At 37.5% G+C, this 17999-nt stretch overlaps 1 long non-coding RNA gene across 3 annotated transcripts in view; it reads right to left on the bottom strand.

Annotated features, from left to right (window-relative positions):
• LOC107051609 overlaps nt 1–17999 on the bottom strand; it is a 282400-nt gene that overhangs the window by 243990 nt on the left and 20411 nt on the right. For 2 of the 3 annotated variants that reach the window (XR_005840128.2, XR_005840129.2), the window contains exon 3: nt 9024–9113. This is a non-coding gene — a long non-coding RNA (uncharacterized LOC107051609). Of the gene's footprint in view, nt 1–9023; nt 9114–10833; nt 10899–17999 lie in introns of those variants that run through there. The other variant, XR_006931552.1, reaches the window with a different exon arrangement.

The raw sequence follows: 17999 nt of genomic DNA, 5'->3' as shown, positions 1-17999 counted from the left end.
TTGAGATCTATTCTAATATAAAGGCTGTATGTATAATAAGAGCAAAAGCTTCTGACTGCAATATCAGTTCCTGACGCCTCTGTGCTGTGTCTCAGGTAACAGCAAAAGGAACCTAGAAACCATGCAGAACACAAGGCAGTAAGCAGCTCTGCACATCTACCTGAGTCATCTCAGTCCCTCTTGTTCAGAGATCAGGTGGTAATGAAAACTGATTTCAAGTATTTATGTATAATCCCTGCAAAGTGCTTGTCAGAATTTACTGCAGTTGCTATGTACTAGAGATACACCAAAACAGTAATTTACTAAAGATTTTTACTAAAGATTTTTATAAAAGTCATTTTAGAATGCTTTCACCTCTGGAGTAGTCTGAAATGAAGAACACTCCAGCATAGTCAGATAGGCTGCTACAAGACAAGAATGAAAGAGAACCACTCACTGAGCTTTGAGCTTTCATCATTTTTAGGTTGTAAGTGGGAGGTGGAAAGGATTTATATATGACAAAACAATCTCACTTTAAGACAGGGGTCAGCAGGTGAAAATCCTTGTTTCCAGCTGGTTTGTAAACTGATCTCATGTGCTTGAATTGCAGATTTATTTTGTGGGCACATGGTAGAATATAGCACAGTTGCTGTCTCTAAACCTGCAGAATGCAGGGCAAGTGAGGCAACTTTAAAAGCTACGCAACATAAAATCACCAAATATCCTTCTCATTCTTGGCACAATAATGATGTGCTATACAGGCATACACTCAGCTCTGTAAATAAGAATTACATTAACAAATTCTCATGTTCAGGGGTTACAACTTCTGCCTGTGATAGCTGCCCTGCTGGAGAGCTCAAGAATGGGTTCAAGAAATGTGTAGATGTGGCACTGAGGGACATGGATGGGGCATGGTGATATGCAGATGGCTGGACTAGATGATCTTAGTGGCCTTTTCCAACCTTAATTCTATGATTCTATGTGTATGCCACTGTTCTTGAGAGGAAAATAAATGTTCAGTGATTGTGCTTTTGCACCATCACCATCAGAAATTAGATGAAATTCAAGTACCTTCATTCCACAGCCAAGTGTGAACTCCATTCTGATGTGACACTCTGAAGTGTACTGTGCACAGGCAGGGGTCAATGGTCAACCTACCCAGTTTCTAATCAGGCAGAGTTTTCATGACATTTTTTCAATCCTCCTTTTATCATTTCTAATAAGAAATACCTGCAGTACACTAACACTTGCTATATCATGCTTTCTTCTGTCTGAAGATGAAAAGAATATACCAAAGTTGAAGGTGGCTGCTGGGTTTTCTTTAGAGCTGCATTCAATAAGTCACCAAGATTAGCAATGCAGATCTCCCAAGAGTTATTTGTAAATATTATATTTTGTTGCATGTATTTATTCAATCACTATGGCACCAAGTCAGATAAGCAATGAAAGACAAGCTAGACGCCTTGCTGATGTTGTCCTGCATAACCTCTTTGATCCATTCTCAATCAGGTGAAAATCTAGTCTACAATCTTCACAGTGCTTTGATAAGCAGCAGAATGAACTCCAAACTGAGCTGATAATCACATTGTTTTACCATCCTTATTTTTCCAAATATACTTTCATATTCATTTACTTCCTTAAGTGGATGAAAATGAGTAGTTTAATGTAAAACCAATGCAGCATTCCTACAAAATCCAGGCATGATTTTCACATCAATCAGCTGTATGAGACAGCAAGTTTTACAAATCATGCTTTATGCAATGTATTGAATTAAACAGACAAATTCTTTATTCTGCCAGTGGCAAAATCACAGCAATTGCCCTGGCATATTATTTTATTCTCCATCTGCTCTGCAGCATCTCAACCTTCCCCTCTACTCTCCAAGTTCCTACACAACACCTTGCCTTTTCTTCAGAATTATTAAATCACACACTGGCTTTGCAAACTGGGAAGCCAAATGTATTATAAGTACATGGACTCACTCTCTTCTCTACTGAACCCTTTTCTATGGTTCTTCTGGATTTTCCAAAAGACATCCTGTCCACTTTAGTATCCTTATTTGGGTAAATGCAAAGATACTAACACTCAAATATATATATATATAGGTATCAAAACCTGCATGACTTCTCAGAGCAACAGAATTGAGTTTGAAGAAGTAGGTATCAAATTCACATGTCTCAACTTGATTTAGCAGACATATCCACAAACCTAATCCTCCACTCCTTTGAGATACAAAATAGGTATGACATTAAGGAATCATCAAGAAAAGTTGAAACAAATTGAAGCAAATTCTTCAGTGAAATTAAATGTTACTTTTGTACTCAGTCCTGCCTCCTCTACTGGGATTTGTGACCAGCTAAAAGAAATCTGGCAACAATCTCTCTCACTCCATTCACATTATTTTAACATCTCAAACTTCCTGCACAACTATAAAATGTTTTGCATATTGTTTTCCCACTCCATCAGGAGGAACAGCTTTGCAAATTGGTGCAATATATGGAGTTGGAACCCCAGGGAATAAGTAGTACATGCTGCTAAATTTTGTGACTTTAATTGAACATTCTGGGAGGCACAATATTCCACTGTTCAAAATTGGGATCCCAAGACACCTTCTATATAAAACTAGTTTGGATATTAAGCTCACTTCATTTGTCAGATTTCTAAATACATAATTTAGTTTCAGAGCAAGAACATCCTAATGGGTATATCCTCTACTACCTCCATATCCTCCTTTCCATGTACTTGATACATTCTGTTGAAGCTAATGAGTGAACTTCCTAGACCATGATTCTCTTGGGAATGATGAGAAGACCAGTTACCAGCTCTGTTTTCCTCACTCCAGTCTCTTTTTACATGACAATGGAGTCTGTACAGATCACTACTGGCAGTCACAGCAAACATCTGGCTTTTATTTGTTGAGGGAAAATCCATGACCATATTTTCAGAATGCATAACATCATGGAGTCAAAAGATTCCACACAACAAGGAACACCCTATCATACTATTATGCGAGTAAGACAATTTTTTTTTTGAATCACAGAGATTTCACACACTGTGTAGCTTTCATGGGACCACTACAATTTTACCTTTCTTAGATACAGAGTGAAATTCCTGATCAAAACAAACTCAGTCACAACACCTGCATAACTAAAAGCTCAAGTAAGGACAAATCTAAAGCAGAAAAGATGAAGCTTTATTTCCTCTGATTTCCTCTTCTCCTTCCTCTACCTCTTCTTTCTACAAAGATTGGAACTCTGACAGACACAAGTGCTGTCCTGAATTTCTCTTGATCAAGGCTGTGATAGATGCAGTTCCACAAAGTAAGCTATTAGTAAGAGCCCCTAAAAAAAACTGCCATCTGCCATCATCACCCCCTTTTCTAGGACCTCCATTACCACACTCAGGATTCAGTTCCTCAGTTCCTCTTACATCCTATGCAGGAAATCCCTGCTGGACCAGAGCAGCAGGCAATCTGCCATTCTACAAGTGTTTGATTTTATCTCAGCAGCACACCTTGGCTCTAGAGCATCACCTCTGCTCAGCAGGTGAATCAACCATTCCATGCTCCTTCCGAGTCCCACAGACTCAGGAAAAGCATGGCAAAATTCAGCTAAGGCAATAGGCAGAACAGAAAATATCAAATCACAGATGAAGTATTGTTCCATAATCCATAGTTTTTTTCTTCAACAGCCACCAGTTGTGCCAGGTTGCCTCTCTCCTATCAGGAAGAAGCTGATTAAGTATAGTAGATTTTAAGAGTAGCATGCATGATAGCAATTTTTATGATCAAATTCCTAATATACTAACACTAAACTGGCATTTAAATATCGTAGATTGCTCTGAGAGCAAGGCCGCCTATTTATTTCCATGAAAAATGCAATAGATACAAAGAGCTCAGTAACACTAATTGATAAAACAAATTCTCAGTTACAGTACAGTTCCAGTAGTATTTTGCCACATTGTAGACAAGAAATGCAGTTCAATATATACAGCTCTTATTTTGTGCTGCCCTTGTTTGGATTCTGTCTTCTAGTGGCCTAGTACTAATTATAAATACAAGACACTTGTCTTTCCCAGAGTAAAAACTGGGCTGTTTAAATGTGACAATGTTGCTGCCATCCTTTTCCCCCCCATCCCCTCCAGCCTTCACATATAACCATATAACACATTCCAGATAAATATTTTTTTTATTTCTTTCTCTGTGAAAGTGTATCTATGAAGGAATCTATGCCACAGACCAAAAGCTAAACTACCATAGTATACATACATTTTATCAGCTTTACCTCTGGGAGATTTCCTGCTTTTAAGTTGTTGTGCAAATATACTTAGTTTCATAGTAGAAGAAATCTTTGTCAACAGTAGTATTTTGTGCGTGGATTTATTATGGATCCTGAAAACAATAACAGTGTTTTCTTTCTTTAATGACACCTAGTGATTACATTAATTTTTTCATTGACTCTCAGTTTACAGGAGAGAAAACTACCATTTCTCATCATCAAGTCAGAAAACTGAGTACAGCGACATTACCATAATCACCAATCAGCCCAAAGTGGGAACAGAACCTGTATTTCCCCAATGGTGGTCTTGTGCCCCAGTAAGCAACAGCACTATATCAAGTTTACCTCCCTACCACAAGTAGAAGCTTCTAAATAGCAGTCATATGTTAGGCCTTGTTAATTTGTCTTGTCAATAATTGTCATTAATTGACCACAATTCTCTTTAATTCCTACATTCTTCCACATATCAAAGAGTAACTTACACCGTAAAACATCCTTTTGACAAACATGGAGCAGTGGAAAGCAGAGTAAGATAGTTAGAAAATGACTTCTATGTTTGAGCCTTTAACCATAATAGGTAAGTTCCCCTGCCCTATTGGTGTTTATGCTACCAAATACTGGAGTATTTCCTCTGGAAACAACATTAAACAGGCTACAACCAATACCTACTCATTACTTTTCCTTCATTTTCCAACATATACCATAAAAATAGCAGCGTCTTTACTTCTTACGGTGTAATTTTCTTTCATTCTACTTGCTGTTTTGTGGCTTCAGCCTACTGTAAATAACATTAAAAGGACTTGCTTTCTAATAGTTTTTTTATTGACTAATATATTTTATTTGGCACTTGTTACCTTGGTAGGGATTTCATCTTACAGTTATTTACTGTATATGACATAGTCCTTTAAGCATTAGGCAAAAGGAACCAACACAGTTAAACAGTAGATTTACTCTATGCTCCTTGGACTTGGGGTTAGATAAAAAAAAAATGAAGTGTTCTTGTAGTGAAAATCTATCAGTGTTCCCTGTCTTGCAAAGAGAGGACTTGCTACTCTACATGCCATGGAGGCTGTCAACATGATGTACTATCTTACACAAGTCACTTAAGCATACTATGCCCATTTATCTACTTAAAATATGAAATAACTCTTATCTAATATGGAAGTGTTTAGTAAGACTTAATGAGTTTCAAGTATGTTTACTGCAGAGATTTCTAAGAACCAAAAGGCATAATATTGCTTTATATATGGAAAATGATTACAGCATTTCATGAAGTATCAGTATGTAAGTAAAAAGGGTTCCAGCTACAAAGCCACATTTGCTGTTTCACACTGGAGGACATGATACAATACTTGTATTTCTTAGGAATACTTATTTAATTTTATAACACTTTCTTTATCACCAGTTTTACAAGTAACAAGGATTTAAGCACTCCAAGCTTCTTAGAGTTTTCACATGTACTGTCTATGGTGCAGCATTTGCTCACTGCTCACTGAATGTCCTCATGTTAATGATTATTTTGCACCCAGATGACTTCTAGATATCATAGTGGGAACAATGTCAAGACAGTTTTTTTTGGGGGGGGTACATGTTAAAAAAAAAACCCCAAACCTGTGGTCTTCCATTGTGTCTTCGATGCTGGTTACATGACTTTGCTTTCATATGTTCAGGAGTAAAGTTGCTAAGCCAGCACACATCTCCCATATACAATCCTTATTCACTGTAAGGGGGACTTGATTTAGCTTAAACTGGCTCTTAAATAATCCTGAAATTTGTTCATATTTGTACTGATACAAGATTAACTGACAAAAAAAATAAGGGGGGGGGGGGACAGAGAACCTTCTTAGCTTTGTGTCTGGCTGCTATACCCTATATTATGCATCTCACCACACTGTTAGCAATGTAAATGGCAGTCTGCCCACATGGATAAGCAGGTGGCACACATACAGCTGAGCATATCTGGCAAGCAACATGTTCAAGTTTGTCTGCCAGCTAACCAGATTTTTGGAGCCAATGGTGAAGTTATTGCACAAAGAGAAAGGATCACTGATCTTCATCCTCTCTCAGACCTTAAGACATTACAATGGAAGTTTGGCATGGTGGGAATACATACTGAAAAACTGCCACAGCTGGCAGGGAGCCTTGGAATCCTCAGAGAGGAAGAATAAGTCACAAAACAGTTATCCTGCCTGCACAAAAGAGTTGATGAGCACTGCTTTCTTTCCTGCAGATTTTTAAAGGTCATATATGATGCTTTATAAAAATATGTTGATAAAAATAACCTAAACATTGTGACACTCCTCTGACCTGCAACACATAATGGACAACAAGTCTCTAGAACATAGGCCATGTTGAGATCAGGGTAATCACATAAGCTATGTAAACCAAAAGGCACACCATACCCAGAAGTACTGACACTGTGTCATGTTCCTTAGAGAAAAGTGCCAATGTAGCCTGAGTTAGATTTTTAAACACATTTAGTTATGCTAATTCAAAAGGTCAGTTCCCTCAGCTCAGCTCATCCAAATTTAGACTTCTCTAAAAGAACCCCAGTCAAAATCACTGTAATTTCAGGGGTTATACTAATCCTAAACATTTCATCCTCTCTCACACAAAGCAGAAACACAAATAGTACTGAAGTATGCGAAGTTGTAGGGGATGGTGAGCAAAAATCTAAAGGGGAAGAATAAAACAAGGAATGCATTTTGAGGTCTTCTGTTAACACTTTCAATGTTACCAAGGTTTTTCCTTAATAAGATAGACAGAATTTTATGACCTCCTGAGAAAATGAACTCTATAAACTGACCATTATGTCAATGAATTCATGCTTCTTTATGCTTGCTTATACATCTTTTTACTACAGCAATCCATTCTATTACAAGAGCAGGCAAGATTATAAAAAGAGGTGGAAGGAAAATTTTATTTCAATTTCATAGAATGGCTTGGATTGAAAGGGGTCTTAAAGACCATCTAGTTCTAACTCTCCTGCCATGGGCTGTTTGCCACCCACTCGATCAGGATGCCCAGGCCCCCATCCAAGTTAACTTGGAACACCTCCAGGGTACCACAGTAATTTATTTTATATTGAAGACCAGTTGCCTTCACAAACCACTGGAGAACCTAACTATTCCTGGCTCAAATTCCTGCTTTTAACCAATAAACATCTCTAGAAAGAAGAACAAAAAGGAATTTTCTCCAAGCTCACCACATTCCCACACAAACCTGCTACAAAGTACAGTGCTGCCCAGGCTGACATCCTCCCTTCCATTGTACAATCCCTCCTACACTTACTAGAACACTTGAAAAGATGCACAGAGAGGTATAGGGTGCATAACCAAGAAGCGTGGAACCCCTCTCAGTTAGAAACCGCAGGGAGTTATCTTCACTTCAGCAAGATTTTCAGCTAAAGCATCAATTCTGCATATGCAGGAGTTAATAGGAATTTTAGGTGTAATTTCTAGGACTGAGTGATTACCTGGAACAATTATGTAAAAAGGTTAAAAAAATTTTGGGATAGGTAAGGGAGAAATACATTTTAATATTTTTAATGAGCTATATGTCTTCTGAAGATAAAATTGGTTTCAGAGATCAACATTTTAAAGTCATGTTCCTTTTTATGGAACATGAAATTGTGTCTAGTTACTTGGATAAGAAAACAATTTTTCTTCCTTTCCGTATTCGTGATATTTGTCATAGTAATTTAGTGTTGTTTCAGTAATGGGAGTATTGGTGTTCTTCCCTTTCCCCAACAAATTCCCAATTTCACACTTGCTCATCTAACATCAAATATACTGGAAAGCATGCCAAAATATTCAACAACATTCAAAGAGCAGAAGAGAGAGGAGATCAGTAACAGATTTCATTTTCACTTTTTCAAAGTAATCAATATTTCATTTTATATTTCTTATCCAGAAATCTAGGAATATACCCCAGTGAACTTCCAATTCCAAATATGGAGATCTGACAAGTTCTATTTGAAAGCCTGGTTTGCAAAAAAAACATTCTTAAAAATTAAACTATGATTATTACAAGCAGCAAACATATCCATGAGAACAAAGAAAAACAGATTTTGTCACATGATTCCATCATTAAAATGTCTCCAGAGGGATAGATTTAATAAACATTTTCAGGTCAACACATCACTGAAAACATAGGAAGACTGTAACTCTGGGTTACTTACTCCAAGTAGAGGTGTGGCAAAACCACATTCAAAATAAAGATCAGCTGGTGGTTCCCCCCCCCCCCCCCTTTTCTGCTCTAAAACTCTCATTCTCAACTCTAATGCTATAGAGCAAAGACCATACTGGTGGCCACCATCTTGGTGGTGGTGGCAGCAAAGAATCAGAAACAAAATTCAATAGGAAGCAGAGACAACTGCAGTTTTTTTTATTCATCTCTTCCCTTGGGGATAAATGCTCTGATGATTCTGTTTCCTGTTCAGCATATCAAGAGATGTACAAACATGTAAAAATTATTATTCTCCTGATCTAACAGTGTAAGCATTCAAATAGCAACCTTGGCTATAGCCAATAGTGCAATTGCTAAAATCTCTATCGATTAAATAGAAAGAGAAGATAACTACAGGGAACAGTAAGTGTGAAAAATACCATCTTTATTATGCTGTGGGACTGTTGAACTGCAACATTCTGATAGAGCAGTAAGACTTGTAACAAGACAAAAACTGTCTCTGGATCATGGGCAGATCCTTCACCTTTAGAATTAGATATTCAAAAATGAAGAAAAAAAGAAAGCAGCCATATAACTTACCAGACAAATATTGTCTCTCTTCTCTTCTGTGTCCAACAAGATCTCTCATCATTGCACTTGTTCAGGAAAATGAGAGATTCAAGAAGATGCCTGGAAAAGAAAAAAAACTATGTTTTGATTCCTAAGAAATTAGGAGGGAAAACAGGATGCCTGCGTCAAGCCAGCAAGCCTTTTTCTTTCCATACAGCTAATGCCATACATAGGGTAACTCTGCCTGTAGGTCTATAGTTACGCCTTCGTTTTCATCCACAGTCCTACCAAAAATATTGAGGTCCAAATCCTTAGGATGTATATAGACCCTAGTGCTTGGCTACTGATTGTACTTTGAAATAGAGTCTTCTAGGAAAAAAATAAACAACAAAAAGTAGTTTTTCCTGCAAAATATGAGAAAAACACACACTGATCTTGGGATTACTTGTTAGGGAATGGAAAACAAGTTACACTCCCAATATAATGACACTGAGGTTGCATAGATCAAAAATAGTGGTGAATTTAATGTTGAGAGTTTAAATAAAGTACTCAAGGTCACATTGCAAGCCTTGTCAGCCCAGAGATTAGAAACCAGGAGACTGAAATTCTCTCACCCATTCTCAAACTCCCAGAGTAGGGAATAAAGGTCCCCGCAGGGAAGAATGTTAAAAAAGAAAGCCTTGTTCAGTCAGTACAGGCCTTAGAGTAAGACTTTGACACATAGTATCACAAATTCTTCTCTATCTCTCATGTATCCTTTTCAACATCCTCTGACTGACAGATGTACTGACAACTTCTCAAGAGCCATCTGATCAAAACTGAGGATTATAGCTTCTAGCAGCTGAGAGAAGGGGAATTATGTGTATCTGCACCCCTAGATGTAAGAAACAACTTCACCCCTGCACCTAAGACATTCTAGTGAGCTGTCTCTGTTAGCAGCTGGTGTTAGATCCACTGACAGCTTGACAAAGGCAAGAATTAAATAAAATAAAGAGTTCTTCTTCCCAGTCAATAGATGAAAAGTAGAAAATAGGTCACCACATAATAAACTGCTCCAAACTCCCACATAACAGCAGTAGGAGGAGGAAGGCAGTGACATTCTTCAGTCAAGGCCTTTATTATTACATTTAGCTGTCAACATTTTAGAGTAAATACTTCTAAGATTTTCCCCAGCCTTCAGCTGCAGCACAGTTTGTGATTATAATGCTCACCTTCATGGAAAGAACACACTAGTTTGTGATTTCCTCCCTTTATTTCAAGAAGCCTTCAATGAATTCCATTCACACCAGTAAAGAATTCAATATCACCCGGTGCTCTCAGAACCACTTGTTCTACCTTATCTCCTCCATGGCCACTACCTTCAGCACTCACATAAAATATGCTGCTTTTACTACACTTTCCAAGCCCTTAGGATTCAAAGGGACTAACTTTAGTGCATATGCTTTGCAGTGAGCCGGGCGCCCCAAAAGTAGCCCTAGTAAAAGCAGACATCATTACCCAGTGAAGTCACCTTTACTCCATATAACCTAGTAGCAACAAGAATATTAAAAATAAAGACAGGGAATACCATTGATTTTTTGAGTAACTGTCCACATTTATAGCTAGATTTAGGATTCAAGGGTCCTACATTACTTACTATTTCCAATCTGAAACTCTATTTTAATATGAGAACAGAATAGACAGGTTTTTTTTTTCAAAATTTGCAAGTTTAGCTGTTTACCAGGTCCTCTATTTTAGAACTGTTACAATTAGAAAGGTTAGTAGTGCAATAAAGGAGTGTAGTAGTAAAGGCACCAGCAAGATAGAAAGGTGTTACAAAGGAAAAAGGAAAGGAGCTCACCCATCCCTGAAGATCTAGGCTTGCAGGGAAAACTCCACAAGAGAGGGATCTCCAGCCAGAGACCCTTCCCCAGTGGCAGTCAGTCCTTAAATGGGGTCTAAGAGAGGTGCAGCCAGGCTCCACCCCTTCCAGTGTCACAGGTGAATTGTCTTCACCTGTGCTCCCAGGGCTGTCCCAGTCCTTTCCCCAGGTGCTCAATCAGTGCTTCTGGCTGGGACTCAACTGTTCCCATACAAGAGCACAATACAGTAAATATTTCTTATTTACTGTGTGCTAAGCATTATATTCTCCAGTGCTTGAGTGCTGTATATGTATATGATAGATGTATGAAAGTGTTAAAAAAAAGGTAGAAATAAAATCTGATGTTAATCAGTTATAGAAAAAACAGCAATGGAAACCTACATCAGGACCAGGTTGATAAATGACTGTGAATAGAGAGAGGTTTTATTCAGGTGAAAATACTATATCCTTACATGCCTTTCTCCATCTGACATTTGTTACAACAGCTATTACAACAACATCTGATTACTACCATGATCTTCTTGGTCATAGTTATGCAGAACTTAAGACAGATGTTGCTCCAGATCTTTAGTTGTTATCGAAATGAACAGAACTGTACCTACTAACATCAGTACTTGGTGATGCCTGTAGTTTATTTTCAGAGAACATGTTTGGATCTGTCCTGTTGCAAATGAGTTGAGCAGTCTCACTCACTCATATCAGAACAGTCCAGCTGGCTACTGGAAATCAAAGAAAACAGACCCCACTGGGTTGGTTTTTTTTTGTATACTAATGCTCAGGGTCCTACAAAATCACTACAGTTGTTCTCTTCAACTAGTCATTCTCAGAAATGATTAGGTTGAAGAGTATTCATTAAAAAAAGTCTATAATCAAGTTATTATTAGCTTTTAACCATGCAAACATGATGCAAATAAAACCGGGTCTTACAGTAGAATTATCACATTGCTTCTTACCTGGTGATTTATTCTGGCATAAAAAGGAATATGCCTACTTCCCTAATAAAGAGTTGGCTTCAGTTCTTTGGATTATTTTTTGCTGACAAATAAGGAACATCTGATCAACAAATGTATTTCCTTTTTACAGGACAACTTTATTTTTTTCCATACTGTAATGGCTGAGAAAAGAACTCCCAAAGCCTTCCAAAATAAAATTACTGTGGAGTAGCAAATGGTAGGAGGACAAAATATATTTTAAACCTAAAAGTGCCAGTGAATGGCTATTTCAGGCATATTTTTAACAAGCATACCTCAGTATATTTAATAATAGAAAGTTAGATCCCCAGGGCAAAATGTTGAGCAGAAATATTTACAGCGCACACTTCCAGATCTGAGAAACTTACCTTAACAGATTTTTAAGGTGTTAAGCTTCTGCTGTTTTTCTTTACAAAAAAAAAAAAGGTTTAGGGTATTCTTCCATCATATATGCGTATTTTTTGTCATAGCAAGTGAAGCTTCTATGTAATTAAAAATCACTACAGCAGATGTAATTTCAACGTCTCAGTGACCACAGAAGTCAATTTTCTTGAATGTAAGTTTGAAAAAAAACAAACAAATTGTTTCTCATGTAAAGAAAAAAGTGCATTTTGGAATTAACTCAGTTCAGTTTAAAATCTCTTATGTTTTTTTTAATAAATAGTTCCTTATGACCAAGTAGGTGTCAAGAATTAAATTAAATTTCCTGACCTTCTTTTAAAAAAAAATCTATATCCAATCTTAAAAATCTATATCCAATTCTAAACACATTAGACCACTGGAGCCTTGTCTTGTCTTAACCAGAAAGAGGGAGAAAGCATCATCTGCTGTTGCTGTAAGGGCTTTTAGCTTTTTCTCATTGGGAATTAGATGAAGCTGGATATGCTTCTTTTGAGTTTAAGAAATCCCTTTGCAGTATCCGGTAAAAACCAAAACTGTGCACAGTAAAATTCACCCTTCTGCAAGGCCTACATATCCAAAACAGAGTGAAAAAATGTATTTGTGTGTCTACAGAGACGCATATGAATTATTCTACCCTTATACCAAAATGACAGGACAGAAATCATGCAAGGCACATTGCACCAATCCAGTACAACCTCAGGGATGAAAACCTTGTCAGTTGTTGTCCATTCCAAAGCTGGTTTCTCTATGCAGCAACTTTTGGTGGTTCAGTGTGAACATGAGGAGGTGCACATTAACTTTTCACTGTACAGAACCTAGCACTTCATTAGCTTTTCAATTCTTCAGTATTTTTTTTTTAGTAAGTCTAGATATATGTAAAATCTGGGATTTTCAAAGTAAAAGGCTTTTTTTTCCCCTAAGAAGAATATTTACAGTAGTTATTCAAGTGATTAGAAAGCACACATACTCAAGAATTGTATACAATAATAAGCATTCCTTCTAAGAGCCAAAATCAAGTGGTTTGACAGTCAGTGGCTGAACTGGCAGACGCTTTTGGATTTTAAAGTAAACCCAAATTTTACCTCTATGGCTGTAGACATTTTCTGAGGAACAATTCACCAACCAAACATAGAAGGGCAACACAGTAAAAATTAAGAGTGGAACAGGACCAGCTGAAAGAAAGGGCAGAGGTTCTGTGAATCCTGCTAGCTAGTTAAAATTACTACACAGTCATACGGAACTGTTCCATTCAGCAAGATAAAACCTCCAAAGAAGAGCTCTGTAGTCTCCCCTCCCTGAACTACATCTGCAAGCTGCAACATCAGTGTGAAGCACTGGATCACTTGTGAATTGAATTTTAGCTCCAGCAACTGTCCTTGTGTCAAGCTGCTGTGTAGGATCAAGCTCTATCCTTTCTGCTGCAGATGCAATGCCTTTTTGGAAAACGAAACTCTGTAGAAGATGCAACAATATAGAGAGGAAATTGTATACTTAATAAAAGTTTTGGATGTGTCATTTTTGCTTACCAAAGAAAATTGCACAGAAAAAAAATGACTCCTTAATGGATTGTTCAAATGCTCATTAGCTTCAAGCAGATTTATTTGAACAGATAATTATCCCCATATTGTGCTTTCATCAGTGGAATTGTTTATGTTAAACTGTCAAGCAGCCGTTTTCAAATTATATTCATCTATGTGTTAAAGTTTCTTTATGATTAAAAAAACAAAAATGGATTTTTTTCCCTCAACTTCATTTTAACTGCATTTAAAGGCTTTCATGAGACTTTAAATTTTGCAGGAACGTTGAGTCATTTTAATTCAGACATTATGAAGAACTGAACATACAGGTTCTCCCATGAGGAATACAGTGCTATTTAAGTTTCTCTGTTCTGCATTAATTCATTCATTGTTAGCTGGAAGGCACATGTATGTGTGCACACAAGAGAGAAGGTGCAACTTAGAAGTGGCAACTTCTCTGCTTTCAGAAGCTGATTTTGAAGCTGTCAGTCCCTCAACATTCACTCTGGCTGGTGCTATCAGTATGTTTAGCAAATCAGTCTATTTGCAGTTACAAGTCATTAGAGCCTCACATAAGATAGATAGCAAATTACTATGCCTAATCAAAACAAGACAACCCATGCCTTTAGGCTACTCTCAGTGCAGTTATCTATTGCTAAAGAAAGCAGTTCAACAATGTACGTGTCCTCTTTATTTTCTCTTGCTGTCAGTCACCTTTACATTCTTTACATATACAGATTCCTCAACCACAATAGAAGTCAACTTTCCTAGCCAATATGAGCACGTACTTTCTCAGATGGTGAGAGTTTGATAGCATAATGTTTGACATTTAAAGTCTAATTGCATAAGTTCTTCAAACTGGAATAGAATACTACTTTTTGTTTATAATCACATTCCCATCCTTTTTACCTCCTGCTGCAGAAATGAGAAATTCCTTAAAGGCATCTCAGGACAATTTACAAGAATTCCTACAGAGAACCACTACAAAAAAAAAAAGAGAAAAATACCCACCAACCCTGTACTGTCACCTTACAAGATAAAGAATCATTTTAAAAAGTCCTTATTTCCTTTATCAAAATATCCTTCTTTGCCAGGTCTCTAACTTCAACATTCTGCACTGCTACAGAACTGGTCCACATGCAGAGCAATGACTGAGCTGTAATTCTAGTATGTAACTCATGGTCAATAAAGAATGGAGAACTGTATCTACTTCCAGTGCTTTTTACAAATCAGTCTAAGAATATACTAGCCAACATGGGAAAATGTTCATCAAATTACGCTCACCAAACAAGGGTGAAGAAATATCAGTTCCTGTGTCTCTACTTAATGTAACTCCTGTGCTCTCCCTATCTTTTATCCTCACAAAACATCTACTGAGCATTTTCCATTATAAAGCTTAAATCTTGGGTTTAGAGTGCATTCAGTTGTGGACATCTGGATGAATCTTACTGTGTGATCTGTCCAGAATATGGTGTTTTACATCTATTCCATTGCTTGCTATGGAAATAAGTATTTACCTTAATGATAAAGGATTTCATTACACAGAAGAAATAAAATGCAAAGCTACACTAGCATTCTGTAAAGAAATACAAAAAGATTGGTGTTTTATCATTCCATAACCCAAGAAAGAAATCTTTACATTTCAGAGAGATGGCAGTGGCTGCTGGCCCTAGTGCAATTAGTATTGGCACCAGCCTTCAGTGTTGTAGCCATACACAAAGGCTGGCCTGTTGCATGGGGGTGCAACTTCAGCTGTGCTCAAAGGTCAATCACAGGAAGTTGCTATCCTAAAGGGAAATAAATCAGGTGGCTTAGCTCCATGGAGGAAAGTATCTTGCTTTATTAACAGTTGTTTTTGAGACTGCACAGGCAAAGCTTGAAAAATGAAGTGAGGATGCAGTCTGTGTTTTGCATTATAATTCAATTTAGCAATACCACACACACACAAAGCTTTACTGCTAATGGATGCACCAAGCAGATCTTATTGCTCTACATCAGCAACAAAACAAAGAACTACACATCAACAGTAGGCTATCATTAGCAGTAATGTTATTCCAAAGCATGGCATATCTGTCAGGCAAATGTAACTGCATCTGACACCTACCACAGTTCCATTTGCCTGGCTGAGATGCTATATTTCAAATTGAGGAACACCTGTTTCAGACAAAATGAATCATCTTCAACTGTATTTCCTATTTCCTGCTATCCTGTAAGATCAGACTGTGGAAAGAAGTTACATAACACTAATTGTGTTGTTTTCCAGTATTTCTGAAATCATTTTTTTTTTAAACCTACAGCTCATTTTGTGATTTACAAATGAAAAAAATCCAAAGATGACATTTCTATTTCTACAATAGGAATAACATGAAATAAAAGCTGAAATGGCTCCCTATTGGAAGATAACAGCCCTACTGTGGTACTTTTACCCACGTCTCCTTCAGCTAGTTCTCTCTCATGTATATACTCAGATTGCATCTGGTTGCTTGGGTCAGGGAGAGTAAGCAAGAAAGTTTGTGAATTCACTGAAAACCGGAGGAGTCAACACCACATCACAAGCAGAGGAGAACACTATGAGAACCTCAGTCAGAGGCAAATCTGGCAATAAAAGTAAGGCCCTCTGAAATGTAAAGTTTCATACATCAAAAGAGGGATTAATATTCAGGCAATGGGACCTGACAGCACATCAGCACAGCACATGTAGAAAATTTAATGTAGTACTCATGTGCATGTCTTCTGCATTTTAAAAGAAAATTGAGAGCTATTGAGAAGAATAAGGCTGTTCTAAAGGTGCTGTACAGCAAGTGGTAATATGAACACTTCCATGCATGAGAAAGTCCAATTTTCTCTCACTCTAAAGAGGATCACCATGTATTTAGCTTGTACATTTTACATTTACAGATTTAAAAAAATTGTATTTCTCAGTGGGTATTATTTACTGCATTCATGTGATCTGCAGTGTGATGGAAACTTTGCAGATCTTTAAACAGTTTACAGGCTGGTCCAGCCTGGTTCCGTGACTAGTGGGGCAGAGGGATTTCTTTGCAAAATCCGCACCTCTGGAAAAGGGAAACAGGGGACTCCCCACAAAAAATAATTAAAAAAACAGTGGCAACGACCTGAGGAGAAACAAACTAATTTACTAAATATAGTATTGGAATGCACGATGACACACTACAATACAATATAATTCAATATAATTGTTAATAAAATCAAATATAATTGAGAGAAGGATTGTCTGAGAGCTAAAGACCTTACACTAATACTGAAGCCTTGCGTGCAGTCAGGAGCAGCAGTGAGACCATCTGAAAGCAAGCACAACAAGACAAGAAGAGAAGACGACCCAGGTCAGGTGACCTACAGGCCTTATATGTTTCCCCTGAGCAGGAATGATAACAGTACTCAAACAGTCTTCTGGGGAACATAGTCATTCTTCTCTTCCAGACAAGTACCTGGAACTAGAGCATTTGCTCTTTAACTCCCAGTACACTGCATGATGTTATGATGTGGAATACCGATAAACAAAAATCATAAAACCATGACAAGATCATAAGTGCAGTCACAAGTTAATCAACTGCTTTGCATGTTTGATTTAAAATGATGGCTTAAACAATTTCTCCACAGTCCTAAAACAAGAAAAGAATTCAAACTATTGCTCAAATTGTACAAGCACTGCTCCCAAAGTAATGTCTTCTATTTTATGTTGTTCCACAACATCAGAGGTAGATACTGACAGTGAGGCAGTAGAGGCTGAAGCTTCCCACCAATATCACATCACATATTTTCTGTGCAACATATGGCAGCAGAGTGACAGTCTGACACACTGGCATCTGACATGGAAGCACATATGAAGCAAATGTGTGGAGCTGAATTCTTCAATGCAGAGGAAGTGGCACCCATTGACCTTCACTGACACTTACTGAACATTCATGAAGACCAAACAGTGGACATGACCACAGTGAGTTTGGTGTGTTTCAGCAGTTGGTGACCATGATGTGAAAGACAAGCCATGTTCCAGATGGCCATGCAGTTTTTTTTTAATGAGCAAAATGTGCACTCTCTTGATCAGTGCTGGCAAAATGCACAGCTAATGGTGGTGACTATGTTGAAAAATAGTATTTTTTTAGCTGAGAATTTGCTCTATTAAATAGTGTTATTGTGCTCTTGGCATTTGTTGCGGTTTCCATGGAAGTAAATATGAGGCATCACTTTCACATTAATCTACATAGATGACAACCAGTTCTACAGTTTTTGGAAC

Source organism: Gallus gallus, chromosome 15, assembly GCF_016699485.2.
Source record: "Gallus gallus isolate bGalGal1 chromosome 15, bGalGal1.mat.broiler.GRCg7b, whole genome shotgun sequence".
NCBI lineage: Eukaryota > Metazoa > Chordata > Aves > Galliformes > Phasianidae > Gallus > Gallus gallus.
The sequence above is the reverse complement of the archived record's forward strand: the minus strand, read 5'-3'. Positions and strand labels throughout refer to the sequence as shown.